The sequence below is a fragment of the Dermacentor variabilis genome, chromosome 7 (genome assembly GCF_050947875.1).
Source record: "Dermacentor variabilis isolate Ectoservices chromosome 7, ASM5094787v1, whole genome shotgun sequence".
NCBI lineage: Eukaryota > Metazoa > Arthropoda > Arachnida > Ixodida > Ixodidae > Dermacentor > Dermacentor variabilis.
In genome coordinates this window covers 133,484,385-133,499,677 of record NC_134574.1, presented here as the reverse complement: position 1 = coordinate 133,499,677, position 15,293 = coordinate 133,484,385, and the positions used below count along the sequence as shown (strand labels likewise).

Genomic DNA, 15,293 nt, shown 5'->3' with positions numbered 1-15,293 from the left:
CATGGCACTGGCAACTTGTTAAATGTGACTTATCATAATTTGAAGTAACAAAACGGGCTCCAAATGTGCAGATACAGGTGAATTTCCTGGAGATTCAGTCGAAGTACAACTGGCCAAAGATTTACACGGACGTTTCAAGGTCGCAAGCCAGCGCCTAATACGCGGCTGTGGCCCCATAATTTTTCGGAATCCGATCTTCAACATCCTGAAACGAGCGCGTTCACGACAGAGGCGTTCCCAATACTGCCAGCCACTAAACAAATAAAGAAAACTAACTTATCAAGGCACATTATATACATATTCCTTAAGACTCGTCAAAACTTTACAGTCGCTGCGAAAACACAGAAATCCTGTAATAAACGACCTGGCGTAGAGTGCACCGGTGGCGTAGAAGCAGAACATCCGCCTCGCGTGCAAGAGGTCCGTCGTTCGAATTGCGGTGCCGCGCAAATTTCCACGGGATTAAAAAAAAGCCGCGTGTTGATAACATTGCATAAACAGGCCTGAAGTGTGGCCTGATCCCGGTGACCAGAACCGGTAACACACTTCCTCACCAGAGGAGGATTGGCCACCCTCGTGCAGTACTTGGCCACAACCTCATATAGAACACAACAATCAAACCCCGGCCCTCAGTCCCCAGCAACTGCAAAGCGACCGACCACGGCGGTGGTCAGACTTGCGACATAGCAGAGGGTGCTAAGAATCCCTGGCTCCGAAATGGCCGCCATTGGAATCTGAACCTGGCAATGTTTAACACTAGAACGTTATCTAGTGAGGTGAGTCTAGCACAGCTACTGGATGAATTAAATGGCTGCAAATGGGATATAATTGCGCTCCGTGAAGTAAGGAGAACGAAAGAAGCATATACAGTGCTGAAAAGCGGGCACGCCCTGTGCTACCGGGGCTTAGCGGAGAGACGAGAACTAGGAGTCGCATTCCTGATTAATAAGGATATGCTAGTAACATACAGGAAATCTATAGCACTAACGAGAGGGTGGCAGGTCTTGTGAAACATAATAAGAGATAAAAATTGAAGGTCGTACAGGTCTATGCCCCTACATCCAGTGATGATGACCAGGAAGTCGAAAGCTTCTATGAAGACGTGGAATCGGCGATGGGTAGAGTGAAAACAAAATACACTATACTGATGAGCGACTTCAATGCCACGGTAGGCAAGAAGCAGGCTGGAGACAAGTCAGTGGGGGAATATGGCATATGCACTAGGAATAGCAGGGGAGAGTTATTAGTAGAGTTTGCAGAACAGAATAATATGAGCATAATGAATACCTTCTTCTGCAAGCGGGATAGCCGAAAGTGGACGTAGCAGAGCCCGAATGGCGAGACTACAAATGAAATAGACTTTATACTCTGCGCTAACCCTGGCATCATACAAGATGTGGGCGTGCTCGGCAAGGTGCCCTGCAGTGACCATAGGATGGTAAGAGCTCGAATTAGCCTAGACTTGAAGAGGGAACGGGAGAAGCGGTCACATAAGAAGCCGATCAATGTGTTAGCAGTAAGAGGGAAAATAGAGGAATTCCAAATCAAGCTACAGAACAGGTATTTGGCCTTAACTCAGGAAGAGGACCTTTGTGTTGACGATATGAACGACAATCTTTTGGCATCATGAAGGAATGTGCAATAGAAGTCAGTGGTAACTCTGTTACACAGGACGCCAGTAAGCTATCGCAGGAGACGAAATATCTGATCAAGAAACGCCAATGTATGAAAGCCTCTAACCCTACAGCTAGAATAGAAGTGGCAGAAATTTACAAGCTAATCATCAAGCATAAGACAGCTGACATAAGGAAGTATAATATGGATAGAATTGAACATGCTCTCAGGAACGGAGGAAGCCTGAATGCAGTGAAGAAGAAACTAGGAATAGGCAAGAATCAGATGTATGCGTTAAGAGACAAAGCCGGCAATATCATTACTAATATGGCTGAGATCGTTCAAGTAGCTGAGGAGTTCTATAGAGATGTTTACAGTACCAGTGGCACCCACGACGATAATGGAAGAGAGAATTATCTAGGGGAATTGGAAATCCCGGAAGTAACGCCGGAAGAAGTAAAGAAAGCCTTGGCAGCTATGCAAAGGGAGAAGGCAGCTCGCGAGGACCAGTTAACAGCAGATTTGTTGAAGGGTGGTGGGCAGATTGTTCTAAAAAAAGTGGCCACCCTGTACATGCAATGCCTCATGAATTCGAGCGTACCGGAATCTTGGAAGAACGCTAACATAATCCTAATCCATATGAAAGGGGACACCAAAGACTTGAAAAATTATAGACCAATCAGCTTACTGTTCGTTGCCTACAAAGTATTTACTAAGGCAATGGCAAATAGAATCAGGAACACCTTAGACTTCCGTCAACCAATGTACCAGGCAGGATTCCGTAAAGGCTACTCAACAATAGACCATATTCACACTATCAATCAGGTGATAGAGAAATGTGCGGAATATAACCAACCCTTATATATAGCTTTCATCGATTACGAGCAAGCGTTTGATTCAGTCGAACTCTCTACCATCATGGAGGCACTACGGAATAAGGGTGTAGACAGGCTGTATGTAAAAATACTGAAAGATATCTATAGCGCCTCCACAGCCACCGTAGTCCTTCATAAAGAAAGCAACAAAATCCCAATAAAGAAAGGCGTCAGGCAGAGAGATATGATCTGTCCAATGCTATTCACAGCGTGTTTACAGGAGGTATTCAGAGACCTAGACCTGGATTGGGAGGAATTGGGTATAAGAGTTAACGGAGAATGCCTTACTAACTTGCGATTCGCTGATGATATTGTCTTGCTTAGTAACTCAGGGGACCAATTGCAATGCATGCTCACCGACCTGGATAGGCAAAGCAGAAGGGTGGGTCTAAAATTATCTTCAGAAAACTAAAGTAATGTTTAACAGTCTCGGAAGAGAACAGCAGTTTACGATAGGTAGCGAGGCACTGGAAGTGGTAAGGGAATAAATCTACTTAGGACAGGTAGTGACTGCGGATCTGGATCATGAGAGTGAAATAATCAGAAGAATAAGAATGGGCTGGGGTGCGCTTGGCAGGTATTCGCAGATCATGAACAGCAGGTTGCCACTATCCCTCAAGAGTAAAGCGTATAACATATTTGTCTTACCAGCCCTCACGTACGGGGCAGAAACCTGTAGGCTTACGAATAGTGTTGTACTTAAATTGAGGACGCAACGAACTAAGGAAACAAGAATGATAGGTGTAACGTTAAGGGATAAGAAAAGAACTGATTGGGTGAGGGAAGGAACGCGAGTTAATGACATCTTAGTTGAAATCAAGAAAAAGAAATGGGGGGGGGGCATGGGCAGGACATGTAATGAGAAGGGAAGATAACCGACGGTCATTAAGGGTTACAGACTGGATTCCAAGGGAAGGGAAGTGTGGCAGAGGGCGGCAGAAAGGTAGATGGGCGGATCAGATGAAGAAGTTTGCAGGGACGACATGGCCACAATTCGTACATTACCGGGGTAGTTGGAGAAGTATGGGAGAGGCCTTTGCCCTGCAGTGGGCATAACCAAGCTGATGATGATGATGATGATGATGATTAATTACTCTGCAAAACGTATGCACCCAACCAACAGTTTACAATATGTTGTGTGTATGGACACAGGTGTATAGAGGGTAACGAGCGCGTAGATAAATGGCAACTTAAATTGCAACAAAACCTAGAAATATACTTATGCCCGTTCCTGCCGGAGCCTTGAAGCCATTCCTGCGCAAGAAACTCAGGACCCATTGGCAACACTCGGCGAATGAGCTAACATCGAAGAAGCTCTAACTGAGCCAGCTCTAGGAAAGTGGTCATCACGAAAAACCTCACGACAATCTGAAGTGTCATTTTGGCGCCTCAGAATATGGCATATCTATGGCACACATTCATACTTTTAAGTTTCGATGAACCTCTCCTCTATGGCAGATCTACAGCAAGGCTGACCATAATCCACGTCTTACTAGAGTGCCGGGAAGCGGAAGAAGAGCGAAGAAGGCACTTCCCCTTGGTATAAAAACAACGTATTTTCTTACATCCGACACTGTTTCTTGGCCCAGAAGCTCTATTTGCAACTAAGGCAGCGTTTAACTTGTTAAACGATGCTGTCATTGATGTTATTAAGCCGAGTGATTGGTATCCCTCCCTCTATCTTATTGCTTACTGTTTTTAGAGCACGTGACTTCAGAACATCGGCTGAACGCTCTTTGTGAGGCGACAGTGCTAGTGGAATCGACGCATTTTACTCATGTTTTATTTGTCATTCTAGAACCTATTTTGTGTGCAGCTATAACATCATTTGTCATCGGCAATATTTTGTCACTCACAGTATTATCGACTTTCCCACACCATTACTTGGCGCTCTTTGTTCATCCATGGGCCTTGCACGAAAAAAAAGACCCTATACATCATCATCGTCAGACATTGTATTGTCAAAAAGGATAACATGTTGTGAGAGCAGCAAACCCACATTTGCAAGATCCATGCGATAAAATTATGTTGGCCTTACTGAATTGCTTGGTTACAAGCTACCGTATTTGTATGATTATCATTTTGGCAGGCCACAAAATGCTTATCGTCAAATTTCAACCTGGGACCAAACTATGCAATACTGGTTGCCCCGGCGGCTTCGGTAAGGTGCAAATACTGCGCATATTTATTCTCCCAGCCTCGGCCCACCCAGTTATTGGTTTCATTCTATGCATGCTGTCCCTCGGCACTTCAACCTATATTTTAGAAAAAAAAAAGGCGATGTATTCCAATGCCAGCTGCTGTTAAAGTTTCAAATTTTGACTGGGAGAAAAGCTCGACACAACAATGGTACAAAACATGCCCCTGCAAGGTGGCTCGAGTCAAAACAAAGCTTATACGTACTTCGCACGTTGTCCAAAGCTCTATATATAACATATTTTTGCACATGTCATCACACAGTCATACTCTTCCTTTCCAGCAAGCATTGCATTTACAAAAAGGATAACATGTTTTGACACTACCAAATCCATGTTTTGAAGATGCATGGGGTAGAAAATGTGGTGTTGTATTTAACTGTTTGATTGGGAGATACCCTATCTTTATGAATATCATTCCTGCAGACTACTGAATGCTTGTAGTTGGTAATTTGCCTTGCACCAAACTCTCACTGATATTGGTTGCTACGGCGCAGTTTGAGATGATAGTTAGCGCCAACTTTTTCAATATGTAACTTCTGTGCTGTATTTGTGTTGTTTGCCATATTGAATAGTCATACCGATAACCCAGGGTACCAACTAAACCATAGTACACAAGTTGGGTTGTATGTGAAAAGCATAAGTTTTGTCACCCAAAACAGTATCCAATGCGTTCGTTAAGCAAGAAGCTCTGTTTTGAAAGGATGACAACGTCAATTTAATCGCGCAACTGAAGTACACCTTAACTTTATCTAGAAGAGAAAAATTAGAAGTTGATGACCCTCACATGAAGATAATTATGTAAAAAATCTAGCCTCTTACTCTAGGAGCTTCAGTAGTGTTCCAGGAATGAATTATATAGCTAAATGCAACCCAGATAGTGAAGGCAGGAAGTTTATTTTGATGTTTTCAGTTACATAAGGATAAAGATTTATACTGTAAACTGTGAACTTTACAACGCTGGAATCAAAACGATAATTTTGCAACTGCGGAGTAGTACAATGTTACAGTTGATTAGGCACGATCAAGTCATGTGTTGTCTGATGTCAGCTTCGGGAGAGCCGAAAGTATCATGAAATTATCATCATCAGCAGCAGCCTAGTTTATGTCCGCTGTAGGGCGAAGGCCTCACCCTGCGATGTCTAATTACCCCTGCCTTGCGCGAGCCGATTACAGCTTGCGCCTGCGAATTTCTCAATTTCAACACCCACGTAGACTTCTGCCATCTTAGACTGTGCTTCCCTTGTTTTGGCACCTATTCTGTGCGCCTAATGCCCCACCGGTCGTTTATTCTATGCGTTACACGATCTGCCCCGGTCGATTTCTTTCTGTTAATGTCCATTAGAATATCGCTGTCTCTGTTTGCTATCTCATCCACATCGCTTTTTTTTTTGCTGTCTCTTAACGTTACGCCTAACATTCTTCGTTCCATCACTCTTTGCGCCGTACTTAACTTGTGTCCGAGCTTCTTCGTCAGTCTCCAAGTGTCTGCCCCTTATGTCCGATTCTGCACCTTTCTTTCTAATGATAACGACAAGGTCCCAGTCAGGATCTGATAGTGTCTGCCAAATGCGCTCTAACCGATTTTTACTCTTCTGTATATTTCCTCCTCATAAGAATACCCTGCGAGCAATTTACCTAAGTAAGCGTGCTCCTTCACAGACTCTAGAGGCTGACTGGCGACCCTAAACTGTTGTTCTCTTGCCGGCTGTTGATCGTCATCACTGTCTTCGTCATAACCATCTTCAACGCCACGCTTGTACTCTCTCTATTAAGATCATCAATCAGTGGTTGTAACGCGTTCCCAGTGTTGCCGAATAGGACAATGTCATATGCAAATCGAAGGTTACTGAGATATTCGCTGTTGATCCTTAGTCCTAAGCCTTCTTAGTTTAATAGCTTGAATACTTCTACTGAGCACGCGGTGAATAGCATTGGAGGGATTGTGTCTCCTTGTCTGACCCATTTCTTTATAGGTATTATATACTTTTCTTGCGGAAAATTAGGGAGTTGCGGAATCTTTATAGACATATTCCAAGATATTTACGCAAGCGTCATGCGCCCCTTCATTACGTAATGCCCATATGACTGCTGGTTTATCTACTGAATCAAACGCTTTTTCGTAATCTATTAAACCTTATGGAGTGCCTGATTGTATTCTGTGGATTTCTCGGTTACCTGATTGATGACATGTACGTGATCCATTGTAGGGTATCCCTCCCTAAAACCTGCTTGTTACGTTAGGTGACTGAAGTACAGGGTTGCCCTTATTCTATCGGAGATTATCTTGGTGGATACTTTGCATAATACTTTACCAATACTTTATATACTTTACTAATAGGCCTATAGTTTTTCAGTACTTTACCGTTTGTCTTTTTGTTGATTAGTACAATAGTGGCATTCTTCCAGTTCACAGGAACCTTTGAAATCGGCAGACAGTTCGTATAAAGAGCTGCTAGTTTTTGAAGCGTTATGTCTCATCTATCTTTGACTAAATGGACTGGTAGTGCATCATCTCCTGCCGCTTTTCCCCGTTTTATGTCTTGCAAGGCCCTTCAAACTTCTTTGCTAGTTATAGAAGAAGCCTCTGTAACCTTATCATGACTACTTCGAATGGAAGTATCGTGGTTGCTATGGGTACTGTGTAGGTCAGTATAGAATCCCTTCGCCGCTTATAATATATCTTCCAGATTGCTGACTCTATTACCCTGCTTACATATCAGTGCATACATCTTGGTTTCTCTGATTCTAAGTTTCTTTCTTACCAATTTCAGGCTGCGTTTATTTTTTATTGCTTCCTCACTGTATAGTAAGTTATAATTCCGAATATCCCTTTATTTTTTCATTGTTGATTAGTTTTGACAGTTCCTCCAATTGTATCTGATTTCTTTATTTGGACACTTTCATTCTTTCTCGTTTCTTTATTAGGTTATTCGTTACTTGGGAGAGCTTACCTACAGGTTGCCTTGGTGCCTTGTCTCCCACTTCAACTGCCGCCTCTGAACCCAGCATAGTTAAGGATTCATTCATTATCTCTATGTCATCTTCATCTCTCTGTTTTAAGGCTACATATTTGTTTGCAAGTACCAGTCTGAATTGGTGCGCGTTTAGCCGTACTGCGTGTATGTTAGCCTGTTTCTTCATGAACAATTTTACTTCTTCTCTCTTGCAGTTGAGGTGAATGCTAGATCTCACTATTCTGTGATCACGGCATTTTACCCCACTTAACACTTCAACATTCTGCACTCTGCTTGGATGGCCAGAAAGTATGAAATCAGTTTTATTCATTCTTTCACCATTAGGACTTTTCGAGGTTGACTTTTTTTCCCTCGCTTCCTTACAAATGTGTTCATTATCCGCAGCATTTGGTTTTCGGCGACTTCTACCAACATCTCTTCTCCAGTATTTCTATAATTGGCACCGTAGTTTCCAGCTGCTTGTTCACCAGCCTGCTCTTTCCCCTTTCACATTCAAGTCCCCCGTGACTACAGTAAACGGAGTTTGCACTTATGGCATCGCGAATTCAACATATTCATAAAACTTTTCTATTACTTCATTATCGTGATTGGAGGTTCGAGCGTAGGTTTCTACTACCTTTTTTCTGTTTTTCCATTCCGCTTTATTACAACTCCTAGCTTGCCTTGTATTGTGTAGAATTCGTCGACGTTGCCCGTTATGTGGTTATGGACTAAAAATCCTACTCGAATCTGCTTCTTAACTGGTAGTACTATATAGCGGATGACGTATTTATCAGCACGCTTTACGTGACGCGTTGTAACCTTACTAAGTCCAATGATATCGGAAACAATGCCTGATACTTCCTCAAAGAGTCCTAGTAGACTAGCTTCACTCGAGAGTCTACGATATTAAATGTTGCAAAGGTGAGTTTCGATTGCCGGCCTGTCCTGGCGCAGAGATTCTTAGTTCCCTCTGCGACGTTACAGGTCTCACCGCCGGCTTGGTCAGGTGCGCCACAGCTGCTGGGGAATGAGGGCCATTCGTTGATCGAATGAGTAATTTTGGAGGGAGTGGCCGAATGCTGCACCAGGGAGGCCAATTGCTGTTTTGGCGTGGGAGTGTTTTGTTGAAGCTTGTTGGGCCTTTCTAATATGGTTGTGCACGGGCATTCTTGTTTGAAAACCGGCTAAAAACCGCGGCCTCACACCACTGTTTTTGCTGTTGGGAGGCGCCGCTCCAAGCCTTGAGATGTTGTGTACTAGGAGAGGTAAATTCGAGTTTCGCACCTTCAGAAAAAAAAACCCCACCAAGATTCGAGCTTCAGAGTGTGGCAACTGCGCATTCAAGCTAGCTCAGTCACATAACCCTGCGGGCTGTCAGGCCACTTTATGTCGAAGAATTCCCAACCCAGAGGATCCTACGTGGTTGAAAACATGATTGAATTATCCGCCGTATACGGGTTTTGCTGATGGCAAGAAGTGGCAGAACATAGTATTTCTCAGTGGTTCCAAAATCCTGGCTTTGGAGTCTTCCGGACTCAAGCGTTCCTGAACGCTGCTAGATATACCAAATATATTCAGGGAACTTGAACAGCACCTAAAATTAGTTTGGAAAAGAAGAATATGAGAAAAAGAAAAAAAAAACACCTTCATCGCCTATCGACAATTCACAAGTCGCGTGCGGACGTAGGAGCACCAAACAGCTTACGGTCGCGTCTGCCTGCCTCAGGCGTCGGAGAAGTCATTCGGAACGACATGAAATGGATACTGATGCGCCGCCGAGGTTGAGACGTCGGGTGAGAGGAGAGTATTCACAGAGACTTTCGCTCAAAGGGCAAATCCTCAGAGTGGCGAAACCAGAACAATATGGTTCTGAGCAACGCGACTTTGGACGCGGCCTTGCTCTATGCTTGGAAAACGCTGTGACGATGGCTCCTTTAAGCTTAACAGTTTCAAATCAATGTAGCTATCTGTGTTTCTATATATATATATATATATATATATATATATATATATATATATATATATATATATATATATATATCGAAACACAGATAGATACATTGATTTGAAACGCATCCAGATTTTCTAGCACTACAACTAAAGCACTTGAGTAGACTATTCCTGACAACTTTGTACTTCTCGGTCCTATCGGATGTAGAACGATTTCTTGGACACTGGTTTCGTGGAACCTGGTTAATATGGCAGTGTGTATTGCATCATCTCTCGGTGGTTCCTTAGCCAGTCAGAGCGCGTCTCTTGTATACCAGACACCGCAGCTAATTTCTTAGAATTTTTTTTTAACACGTCGTCGTGGTTTTATACGAGTGGTCACATATGGTACATTTTTTTTCAGCGAACGCATGATCACCCGTGTTATTGGTTTCTCTTCATGCATGCTGTATCTCGCCAAGTCCACCTAATTGTAGAAAAGAGAGTTAATGTATTCCGAATCCAGCAGCTTTTGCGTTTTCTCGTTTCGGCCAGCAGATATGCACGACACAATAATGGTACAAAACAAGCGCCTGCTCCCTCGCTCAAGTAAAAAAAAAAAAACATGCGTACTTTGCATATTGCGCCAAGCTGTACCTGTGCTGTGTGTCGTACTTAGTCGTTTGGCCGATAAGCTAGACTAGAAACAGATTCAAAAGTGGTGTTCTATGTGAGAAAGCCTGTGGTTTGACAGCTGAAAAAGTATTCAATGCGTTTGCTAAGCATGAGGCTTAGTGTACAATGTATGACAATACCAATTTCATCGTGCAACTGATGTACACAGCAAATTTATCTGGTTGAGCAAAACCAGAAGTTGACAACCATCAGGGAATCATGCTGGTGCAGAAAAATCAAGCCCCCTGAGAGAGGAGGGTCAGTAGAGGTCCACAGAACAATTCTGTAGCGAAAGGCGACACAGACAGGGAGGCAGCGCAGTTCTTTTTCAGAATTTTTTAAGTTACCTGCAAATAAAAACGAGTTTTACTGCGAACTGAACTCCACAAGGCTAAATCGAAAACGATTATTTTATAGCTGCCGTTTGGTCAGTACAAGACCGCAGTTGATTAGGCTCAATTAAGTCATGAGTTGTCTGATATCGGCTTCGAGAGAACCAACCGCCAGCGTGAGATTACACATAAGTCATATGAACTGTTGTGGCACTGTCAGCTGGTTTATTACCAAAGGTACTCATCATTACTTTGCACGCTCCCCTAGTAATGTAACACCCAATAATACTAAAGCCATTCTATTATAGGATGAGGTACATTAGAATTTTTATTATTGGAAAAATATAACGGCGTAATTTCACGTAATCGTAATTTTCAGATAATCGCAGAATATTAGCAAGAGTGCTTTAGGTACTTTGGGAATGTAATATTCAAGCAAACAATGATTTCTGAAGGGGAAAGGTGTCAACAACGGTAACCTGTTATAATGACTGGCGGAAGCCAGCACTTGATTTTCGAGAAACGAGATGTCGTTTTGTACTGCAGCAAAATGTCCCTACTTTGAGTAGTTACATCAGGGCCGCTTCCAAGGGATCTCATGAGCAATATAACAGAAAAGATAGAGAACACCGTGTGAATTCACTCATTGCAATACACGTGTGAAATATTGATATGTTTTCATTACATATGTTACAGTTCCAACGTGCAAGTTGCATTGAAGCTATGCCAGCGCTGAGAAACACGGACAAAGAAGAGGACAAGGCACCACTGGCGCCCGTGTTGTCCGGATGCGACAAGCATAAATGACGCTATTAGCTTCATATTGTAAGGCTGCAAATGCAGAGCGGACAAAAAAATATGTCATAGCTCATCTCATGATGAGAATTAGCATTCGCACAACAGCGGCACACCATGGTAATTAAGAACCATTTATGTACATTCTTTTGTGGTCATTCTGACAATTCGGTTGCTTGGATTAACAAACTCCGATATTGTTCCACTTTGTTATGGCACATGACAGTGCCATATCAATTTGGCTTTCATGAGCCCTGCGGTATTACGATTCTATGACGTCGACGCCGTGGTGACGACGGAATAGAGAAGGAATGACGTCGAGAGTAGTACGAAGGCAGTGTGACAACGACGGAATGAGGGCGATGAGATGACAGTTCTTAAGTGATGACTTGGATGTAACGACGACAGCAAGGAGACGACCACAAGTGGACTCGGGATGACGGCAATCGTATGACAACGATGGCGTGACGACGCTAGTATCTTGAAAGCAATGATGATGTGGCAACTACGACATAACAACAGGTTTATTTATTTATTTATTTATTAACTACTTATTAACTTACTTATTTTTACATACTGCAGACAAATCTGAACCAAACAGGACGGACGATACAATTATCACTATATTTCTATTACACGGAAAGAGAACAACAACAAGAAAAGAAACGTGATAGCACCTGAGGAAAGAACACAAATAGACATGATCATCTAGTCGCACAGTGCGTCATAAGGTTCTGTTAGGCTATTCCAGTCGGGCATAAACTGCGGAAAATAGGAAAGCTTATAAATATTTCTTCTCCAAAAGTGAGGGGTTAGAAAGCTAAAAAATTAAAGTGTCGGGTTTTACATGCCAAAACAACTTTCTGATTATGAGGCACGCCGTATTGGAGGAAGTAGGAAATTTTATCCACCTGGAAATCTCTAACGCGCATCTAAATCGAAGTACACGGGCGTTTTCGCATTTCGCCTTCATCGAAATGCGGCCGCCATGGGCGCGATTCCATCCCGCGACCTCGTGCTCAGCAGCCCAACACATTATCCACTGAGCAACCACGGCGAGTGGGGTTAGAAAGTGTCTGTGGTAATGTCGCGTAGGTCTTGTAACCAAAGGGTAAAAAACCTTGGTCTGATCAATAGCCGGTTTACCGTTAAGAAATAAGTTTAAAAAATTAGGACGACATTTTTTTCCATCTCGATTCAAGTAGTTCAATGTTAGCTTCTATGAGCTCATAAGGAGAATCAGTGTACTTAAATTTAGACTAGCTAAACCTGACAGCTTATTGCTGAATCCTTTCTAACTTTTTAATGTTATATTTAGCGTAAGGATCCCAAATATTATAGGAAAATTCAAGCTGAAGAGCAAATGTTATCAATGTGCCGTTTCCAAAAGAGGTCATTAGTTATTGTCACTTCTAGGTACTCGTCACTGGTAACCTGTTTGAAAGGAAGAGATGTCAGGTTATAAGTATATTGAAGAGGAGTTTTCTTAAGCGTTACACAAAGATAAACTGTTTTATCGTTATTAACAGTAATGCCAAAATCTGTGCACCTCTTAGATACATTAGTGAGATTGGAATTCAACTCAACCTAATCATGTACACCCCTGATTTCACGAAAGAAAATATCATCTGCAAATAACCTAACTTGAGTTTCAGGGCTCAATACAGAGACAAATCCTTTATGTATAAATGAAACAGTAAGAGTCCCATAACGCTTCCTTAAAACATCTGATTTTACAGGAAGACTGCAGGAATGACAATCATCCATTGACTCATCCTTCGGAAACCCAAGGGACCAAAATGTAGGCAACGGTAATATTTAGGAGTTTATAGAGAAATTTATCATGAATAACTCTGTCAAACACTCTGATAAAATCTAAGAATGCCGCGTCAATTTCTACATTAAAATCTATGCATGCAGCAAATATATTGAACTACCGTGACCAAGTGTAATAAACGAGAAGAAAGGGGGTTAACCAAGAGGCCCGATTTTTATTAGACATGTCTTAAGTAGGCCATAAACACTGACACTAAGGACGACGTAGGTGAAATTCCTTGCGCTTATTAAATAAAATAAAAGAAACGATAAATTATTGGAGATGAAAGCGGATGAAAAAACAACTTGCCACAGGTGGGCAAGGATCCAACAGCCTTGGCAGAAAGCATGTTCCACTTACGCCGACATGGTCTGCGAGTGGTGGCGCTGGTTCACACTCCCAGTATTCTACAAGGAAACATAAATACCCAAGAAAGTGCACGGGGAAACGGCGCCGCAGTAGCTCAATTGGTAGAGCATCGCATGCGAAATTCGGAGGTTGTGGGATCGTTCCCCACCCGTGGGAAGTTTTTTTCATCCGCTTTCATCTCCATTTATTCATTGTTTCTTTATTTCATTTATTATGCACAAGTAATTTCCCCGATGCTCTCCTTGGTGTCAGTTTTTGTTGGCTTTTTGGATTATAACTAATAAAAATGGGGCCCATCGGTTAACCCTCTTTCTTCTCGCCGAAGGTCTCGAATCCGGCAACATTCATGCCTTCAGGTAGCATGTGTGGGTTTTTGGGCCGGTTGCCTTCACTCAAAAAGACCACGTTCTCGTGACGCCTGCGGTAGAAAGCATGTTCTACGTCCGCCGCGAAGGTCTGTGGATGGTGGCGCTGGCTAACACTGCCAGGGTTCTACAAAAAAACATAAATACCCAAGAAAGTGAACGGCGAAACGGCGCCGCGGTAACTCGATTGGTAGAGCATCGCACGCGATATGCGAAGGTTGTGGGATCGTTCCCCGCCTGCGGGAAGTTGTTTTTTCATCCACTTTCATCTCTACTTATTGTTTCTTTGTTTCATTTATTAGGCACAAGTAATTTCCCCTAAGTTGTCCTAGGTGTCAGTGTTTGTTGGCTTTTTTATGACGTGACCAAGTGTGTTGCAGTAGAAAGATTTCTTCAAAATCCGTGTTGAAAGTTTGATAGTGTAGAGTTTTCCTCAAGAACGTTAATGATGCGTCTTGCTACAACGTGTTCCAACATTTTACAAGAAGATGATAAGGATATTGGGCGATAATTTTCTATTAAACAACGGTCACCCTTTTGATGGATGGCTAATATTTTGAGCTGTCTTCTTTTCATCGCATAGGCTCACACTTAATAGTGAACGTCGAAACAAAATCACAAGAAATTTGGCCGTAGTTCCGGCATATAGATGAAGAAGAATATGGGGCAAACCATCAGGGCCGCAGTTAAATTTGTTTTCAGATATAACAGCATTGCGAAAACACTTTTATATGAAATGAAGTAAACCTGGGATGTTAAAAACAGCTCCCGGCACAGATCCACGCGTGTACTTGCTTTCAAGAACACTCCAGTAAAATAAGTATTAAAATACTCAGCGATAGTTTGTCGATCTGTAACTTAGTTACAATTAACCGAAACCTCCGTCACGTGCCTGTCACCATCGCTCAAGTAATCCCAGAATGTTCTGGGTTCATTTTTTTAAAATTAGGTAAAATTTTTGAAAAGAAGTCTTTAGACTCGTGGAATGCACGTGTGAGAGCGTTTTTGGTATCATTAATGATAATAGAAGTGGGAGTAGACCTTCTAACCCGTTTTAGTTTCCATTTTAAAGGAATGTTCTGTGAAGTTACCCTAGGTGTACGCTTGTGCACTTTCTTTCGCTTGTTTGGTACGAACGAATTCAAACAATAATCGCACATCTCAGCGAACTTCTTCCATGTCAAAGATACATCATCGCGCTCGTCAGAAAATTACTCAGGCAATTTTCCATATGCGCATTCAAAGAAGCATCATTAGCTCTTTCGGAATCTCTAAAATAGCGCATGCTACTAGTTTTATAGGGAAGAACTTTCACTAGGGAGATTTACATATATACAATGCATTAAACCTTCTAACCGATAAACTGAT

At 42.4% G+C, this 15,293-nt stretch overlaps 1 long non-coding RNA gene across 1 annotated transcript in view; it reads left to right on the top strand.

The window, feature by feature from the left end:
- The window catches only part of LOC142587937 (uncharacterized), a 52,714-nt gene extending 40,825 nt beyond the window's left edge, over window positions 1-11,889 (top strand). Inside the window, exon 4 of the long non-coding RNA XR_012829640.1 lies at window positions 11,277-11,889. This is a non-coding gene — a long non-coding RNA (uncharacterized LOC142587937). The remainder of the gene's footprint in view (window positions 1-11,276) is intronic.
- The last annotated feature ends 3,404 nt before the right edge of the window (window positions 11,890-15,293 follow it).